Source organism: Athene cunicularia (genome assembly GCF_003259725.1).
Source record: "Athene cunicularia isolate RWA chromosome Z unlocalized genomic scaffold, athCun1 chrZ_part3, whole genome shotgun sequence".
Lineage (NCBI taxonomy): Eukaryota > Metazoa > Chordata > Aves > Strigiformes > Strigidae > Athene > Athene cunicularia.
The window spans coordinates 6260196-6267007 of NW_020799144.1; positions in this window are offsets into that span (position 1 = coordinate 6260196).

Here is a 6812-nt window from a genome sequence, read left to right on the forward strand (position 1 = left end):
CTTCAAGTTTAATTGGCTTGGGAAGCTCCAGTCTTCCAGAGGCTACAAGTAATATGAATTGCTGGTACTCTTTTGGCTAGTTCCCTTAGTTTTTTACTAACTTTTCCTAAGCAGACATGAAGGGTGCCAGAAAGCTTTCCAGAGAGAATTAGTCACTTCAGATGCCCTAATATGTGGTTATTTCTAAGTGATTATGCTTAAAAGTGTTTTAAAGGTGTTTCAGCACATCTGAAATCACTAGCTGCTTCTGTACAGTTAGGTGAAGACAACCTGACATGGGTTATTTTCCCTCCCTCTCTCTCAACAGACAAGAGACTCCAATTAGAGACCCCTTTTAAGAAGTGTGGGCTTCAGTTTGCTGTGTTCTTTGGGACAAAGCAAGATATCTATTATTCACCATTATGCATAACACACAGTACTTGTGGGTGACTCCCCTGGCATTATTGCATCTTTTGTCTGAGTACTTCTAGATAGACAAAATAAAATATATTTAATCAGAAGTATACTAAAGGGAAAAAGCACATCAGGAAGAATAATGCAGGTAAGCAAGGTTCCACTGAATTTTATGGGCAGGGTTTTGCTCCTATGGTGCAAATTTACTGTCTGATGCTGTGACTCACACAACCTCTTCCTTAGCAACCTTACCAAAGTCCCTGAGGTCACCTCAAGACTGATATATGACTCATTATCAGGGTTTTTGAATCCCACTCCTGGTGTAATGGCTCAGTGGCAAAGCACAAGTGCTTCAGGCATTGCTACTTCCCTTTTGCCACTTGTTTCTTGATCAAACTCTCTCATCAGCCAAGTCCTTCCACATCTGACCTATGGCAAATCAGCCAGCAAGCAGCAGTGAAGCACAAATGATTGCCTGCAAAGATGAAGACCCAGGGGTAACAATGAACAGCCAGAGTCCAAAAATCCTCCCTCAGGTGAACTTCTGCTTGAGGAAATGAAAAGACAGAGAACTGCCCAGGGATTTGAGAGGGGTTAGGAGGGATGGAAGAGCCATAGGGTCAGGCTAGACAGATCCCCTAAGAAATATAAATAAAGTAGTTTTGTTATGTGGAGATCAGAGAACAATTAGCTTTTTCAAATGGGGAAAAAAAAAATTGTAAATTGAGGAATCTGAGGATCACAGCACACATTTGCACAGCACAAAGAAATTAGCAAGTATTTCCTTTTGCGGATGTGGCCAAGAAAACACCATGTTAAAGAAGGCTTGGAGACGGATGTGGCATTCAGCACTCACCTTCAGCAGGGAGTATTTGCTATAGATAGCAAACTGGAAGGACTGTGAAGCAGCTCTTGAGCTAGTTTGAAGTGCCAGTGACCTCAGCAGCATGACATAGTCTACTGAGGCTAATTGGGTAGCTCAAATGTGTGCACAAGAGTACTGCTGTAAAAGCATGAAACCTGTGCATCTCAATCCACAGAGAACAAGTCCTGTGTTTCATATTCAAATTATAGATAGGATGTACATGTTCCCACACTCATTGTGTCAAGTTTTAGCATTGCCATAGAGCTTGGAAGGTGAAAAGGAGAGTCTAATTTTACCTGTGATGTTACTAAGGACTTGTGGAGCCTTCATATGGTATGGCTGAGATGTATTAATTCGAAACTCCACCTCCCACATCTACTTCATTTTAGGATGCTAAAAAATATGCTACACAACTTTTCCATGGGTTTTACAGTAGTGTCCGGTCCGAGAAAGGCTTTGCTTTTACACAAAGCCACATATGTGTCTGAAGCAATCAGATCTGTAAAACAAAAGATTCAATGAAGGGTTTAAGAAAGAGGTGCCAGGGAAATTTATCTAAGTGTCACTCAACTGATCTGTACTACTGAACCTACATAAAATCAGAAACGATGTAGCACATCTAAAGTTTTTTATCTAGAGAGCTATTTTGGTTTCTCCAAGGTAATTAAGAAGAAAGCGTAACCCCTCCTCCATGAACACAACTGGTAAACTGGTAACAACAGACAAGGAGAAGGCTGAGGTACTCAACAACCTTTTTGCCTCAGCCTTCATGGACAACCTCTCTTCCCACACCTCCTGAGTGGATGGACTGCAAGATGGGGAGTGGGGGACAAAAGTCCCTCCCACTGTAAGAGAAGACCAGGTTCGCGATCACCTGAGGCACCTGAACATACAAAGTCTTGAGATGCATCCTAGAGTCCCGAGGGAATGGGCTGATGAAGCCACTCTCCACGACATTTGAAAAGTCACAGCAGTCAGGTGAAGTCCCTGGTGACTAGAAAAAGGGAAACATTGAACTCATTTTCAAAAAGGGTGGATAAGAGGACCCTGGAACTACCAACCTGTCAGCCTCTCCTCTGTCCCTGGGAAGATCACAGAACAGATCCTCCTAGAAGCTATGTTAAATACCATGGAGGACAGAGAGGTGATTTGAGACAGCCAGCATGGCTTCACCAAGGGCAAGTCCTGCCTGACCAACCTGGTGGCCTCCTATGATGGAGCAACTGCATCAGTGGACAAGGGAAGAGCTACAGATGTCATCTATGTGGACTTCTGTAAGGCCTTTGGCATGGTCCCCCACAGCATCCTTCTCTCTAAATTGGAGAGATATGGATTTGATGGATGGACTGTTCTGTGGATTAGGAATTGGTTGGATGGTGACACCCAGAGGGTAGTGGTCTGGATGGCTCGGTGTCTGGATGGAGATCAGTGATGAGTGGTGTCCCTCAGGGGTCTGTACTGGGGCCAGTGCTGTTCAGTATCTTCACCAGTGACACAGACAGTGGGATCAAGTGCACCCCCAGCAAGTTTGCAGATGACACCAAGATGAGTGGGGCGGTTGACACACCTGAGGGTTGGGATGCCATCCAGAGGCACCTGAACAAGCTCAAGAAGTGGGCCCATGTGAACCTCATGAGGTTCAGCAAGGCCAAGTGCAAGGTCCTGCACATGGGTCAGGGCAACCCCCAGTATCAATACAGGCTGAGGGATTAAGGGACTGAGAGAAGCCCTGGAGAGAAGGACTTGGGGGTACTGGGGGGTGAAAAACTGGACATGAGCCATCAATGTATGCTCGCAGCCCAGAGAGACAGCTGTTTCCTGAGTTGTATCAAAAGAAGTGTGGCCAGCAGGTCAAAGGAGGTGATTCTCTCCCTCTACTCTGCTCTCATGAGCCCCCACCCAGAGTGGTGTCTAGCTCTGGAGTCCTCAGCACATGACTCCAACAGTCATGGACCTGTTGGAGTGGGTCCAGAGGAAGGCCACAAACACAATCAGAGATGAAACACCTCTTCTATGAGGAAAGGCTGAGAGATTTGGGGTCATTCAGCCTGGAGAAGAGAATGCTTCAGGGATACCTTATTGCAGCCTTTCAATACTTAAAAGGGGCTTATAAGAAAGATGGGGACAAACTTTTTAGCAGGGCCTGTAGCAACAGGCCAAGGGGTACTGGTTTTAAACAAAAATAAGATAGATTCCAACCCAAACCATTCTATGATTCTATGGAAGAGCCTGCCATTGAGCTAGAACATTACGTCAAGTTAAACAGTAACAACCTGATTGGCTGATTCTTGATACTTTAACATCAATACAACTGGTCAGCAAACACAGGCTAGAGGACATTTGCACTGTTGTGGTGGCAAGTGCTAAAAGTAGTGGAGATAAGAAAGAAGATGGGGTCATCCCTATCTGAGGGATCCAACCCTTTTGGAAGGATGAGTTATTCCTGTATAGGTGCACTGGGCTCAGACCACTGCATGAGATCAGGGCTGCTGAAGACTCTCAGATCTTTGGCATGTTAAAGTTCCCACCTTCCTAGCTAGAGCTGAACAGTGTTTTACTCATTTGGGACTGCTCAAATGTATATATTTTACATTTGATAGGTCAAGATGATAAAAAAAGAGTTGAGAACTTTTGAGCACCCACAATATTTAACATGACTAACGCTACAATAGTCACTGTACATTGATTTAGCTCTTTATTTTAAATCTTTATTTTTAGTTTGAAGTCAGTTCTAATTTGCAGTTTTCCAGCTTCCACATCACGGCCACAAAGAGCTGTGTTAAGTGCCACCTCTGTAGCAGCTTTCCACCTGAATAATGCTTACATATTTTACCAACAGTGGTCACTACTTTCAGTTATGAATTTTGAACAGTGAGAGAATAACATACACTACCTGATTACCAGTTACACTAAACTGTTACATGGGACAGGAAAAGGGTTTTGTATCTAACTGAGCATATAGGGGAAATGCACGGTGAGCAAGCTGAAATTGTGTCCCAGTCCAGAACATACCAGCTTACCATTTAATAACCCTATTTACGCATGACACGTGACCTGTGTCTAGTATCAGCATTCTGCCTGCCCTGGTAAGGGATGTCTGTTCACAGCTTTTTCTTAACAAGTTCTAGATCTTCCCAAAAGTCTCTTCCAGAGATTAATCCAGTTAGACCAGTCCTAAAAGAGTTGACAAAATTACAGTGTAGAATAAGAACACATGTTTTTCCCTAAATTCAGCTCTAATTTTGCTTTGTCTAAGTTATGGGTAGTAGCAATAAAAGATCATTAATCACCATCTTTATCCGTTCAACTAATAATTTGGATTTCCAGTCACTGCACTAGCTAATCCAAACCTTTCATGCAAGGCACCACAACAGAAACATGCGTCACCTCAAAGGAGTAATTTTTTTTCTCTAGTTATGAACAAGATAGAAAATTCAACCATTTGCATTGTCGCTCAATTGTGTATATGGATAGTTGCTTATCTCTTGATTTCTAGCTTGGAAAGACAATTTTAACAATTGTAGCACGCTTTCCTGGAACAGGGTGGTTGGCTTCCCTTTTCTATCCCACCAGGAAGCATACAATCTTCATACTGTTAGTCTTGGAAACAACTCACAAAGGGAAAAATTGGAGGCATTTATTCCACCTTTGTACTGACATTTTCTACATCTTTCTGCCCACTAACAGCTTTCTGTTCCGAAGTAGATGTTCTCTCTTCCATCTCAGTAACCCTGTTGCTTAAATTTGAAGGGCCATTTTTTGTTCCTGTTAGATTTTCTGACATGTACTACAGTTCTTACAGTATTTTTTCCCCTCCACTGATGCCACTAACAATATTTACATTTCTGTGACATCTACTGATGCAGTTTTCCCTTCTCTGAAGGACTGTTGAATACTGTTGAATGTTGAATTGGCTACAGCCAATTACTATTCCCAAGCAACATCGCTTGTTTTTCAGCAAAAGATAGATTTTCAACCCAACAGGAAATCTTAAAGACTATTCAAATGTATGAGGGGTGGTGAAGGAAGGTCAGGGAGAAAGAATGGTGAGTTTCATAGCATTAGTTACCAGCACAACCCTGCTCATCACATAACCTTTACAACATTTTAGCTGTGTGGGCCAGACTGGATGAAGGTTAATCACTTCCCTTCATTGAGTTTAGCAGACGTGTAAAAAAGGCATTATTCATTCTAACGTGAGGACATTAAAGCTGTATATCCTAATGACAGCAGAAGGAAACAAGCAGCAAACTCTCCAGAAAATATGAGCTGAGACGCTACATTAGTTTCTCACCCTACTAAATCCTGCACAGTGACAAAAGTAGAAGTTAACCTGTGCTGAAATCTAACTGGAAGGTTTTGATTTTTAAGTCTTTCAGTCAAGGTGGAGGGTCTTCCTAACTGAGTCCAAATTATTCCTGTTTCAGCCCAGTCAACAATAGGTGGAAGGTTCAGTGTGGATTTTACTGGACAACTTTCTGGAGGACAAGTTCAAACAATAATCATGGTCCATTACAAACTTTTTAATCTCAAAACTGGGCCATTGCCACTGACCTAAAACACCTCTTCACAATATATGTGCTTCTGCTTCTACACAGAGTATGTACTCTTCCTTCAAATTAAGACAGCAAAGGCTACATGTGACACCCTGTTTATGAACAAAGTGTCCTGTAAAGACAGGAATTGTGCCCATTAATGAGAAGATGTTCTCGGGCTTGCTCTCTGTAAGGCAACCTGGAAATCTACAACACAGAGGTGCTTTGTTCACATTGTACTACAGAGTTGATTAATTAAAACCAGGCCTTTTCATGGCTGAAAGATGAGGGGTGTTTTAGTGTTTCCTAAAATGGCTTCTCTGAGCTTTCCAAATTTCTAGCATGAAGAAAAGGAATCATGTTAATGGGAAAACTTACAGAAAGCACAGTTCCACGATTTCAGTCAGAATGCCCCTTTTTATTCATTTCCTTGGACACCTTCTGGTATCACTCCTTATCTCCAGGTATCTCTGCCCCAGGGTGAAAGCACTTACTCCTTTATGTCACTGGCTGATTAAATGTTGAAGCAACCTGCCTGAACATGCTGCTGCTCATAAAGCTACTCCTGCCTTTCAGATACTTTCCTGTATTCGTTCAGACGGTGGGGCTTACTTTGAATTACCATCACAAAACACAGAGGCTGAGCATCACCATCACAGACGATTTATGTCGGGCCTCAGACGTCACGGGCAACACCGCCAGGTGCATCCCAAGAGCTCGATTCATTCCTGGGGTCTTGCGGAGGGGATAACTCGGGGAGAAGCTTTATCTCCAGGGGCCTCCTCCGGGATGGAATTCAGCGGCAGCACAGCATCTCCTAAACGCTTGTTCTCCGCTTGCACCTGACTCGGGAGAGGGGCGTTTGGGGCAGGACCGCTCTCTGTCCGAAAGAGGATTCGCTCCGAAAATCCCAGCCCCGCAAAGTCAGGGGCTTTGCGGGGCGCGGGGCCCCGTGCAGAGGGCGCGCAGCCCCGGCTCCCCGCAGCGGGGGTGCCGGTACACCCCGGGGAAGGACGGAC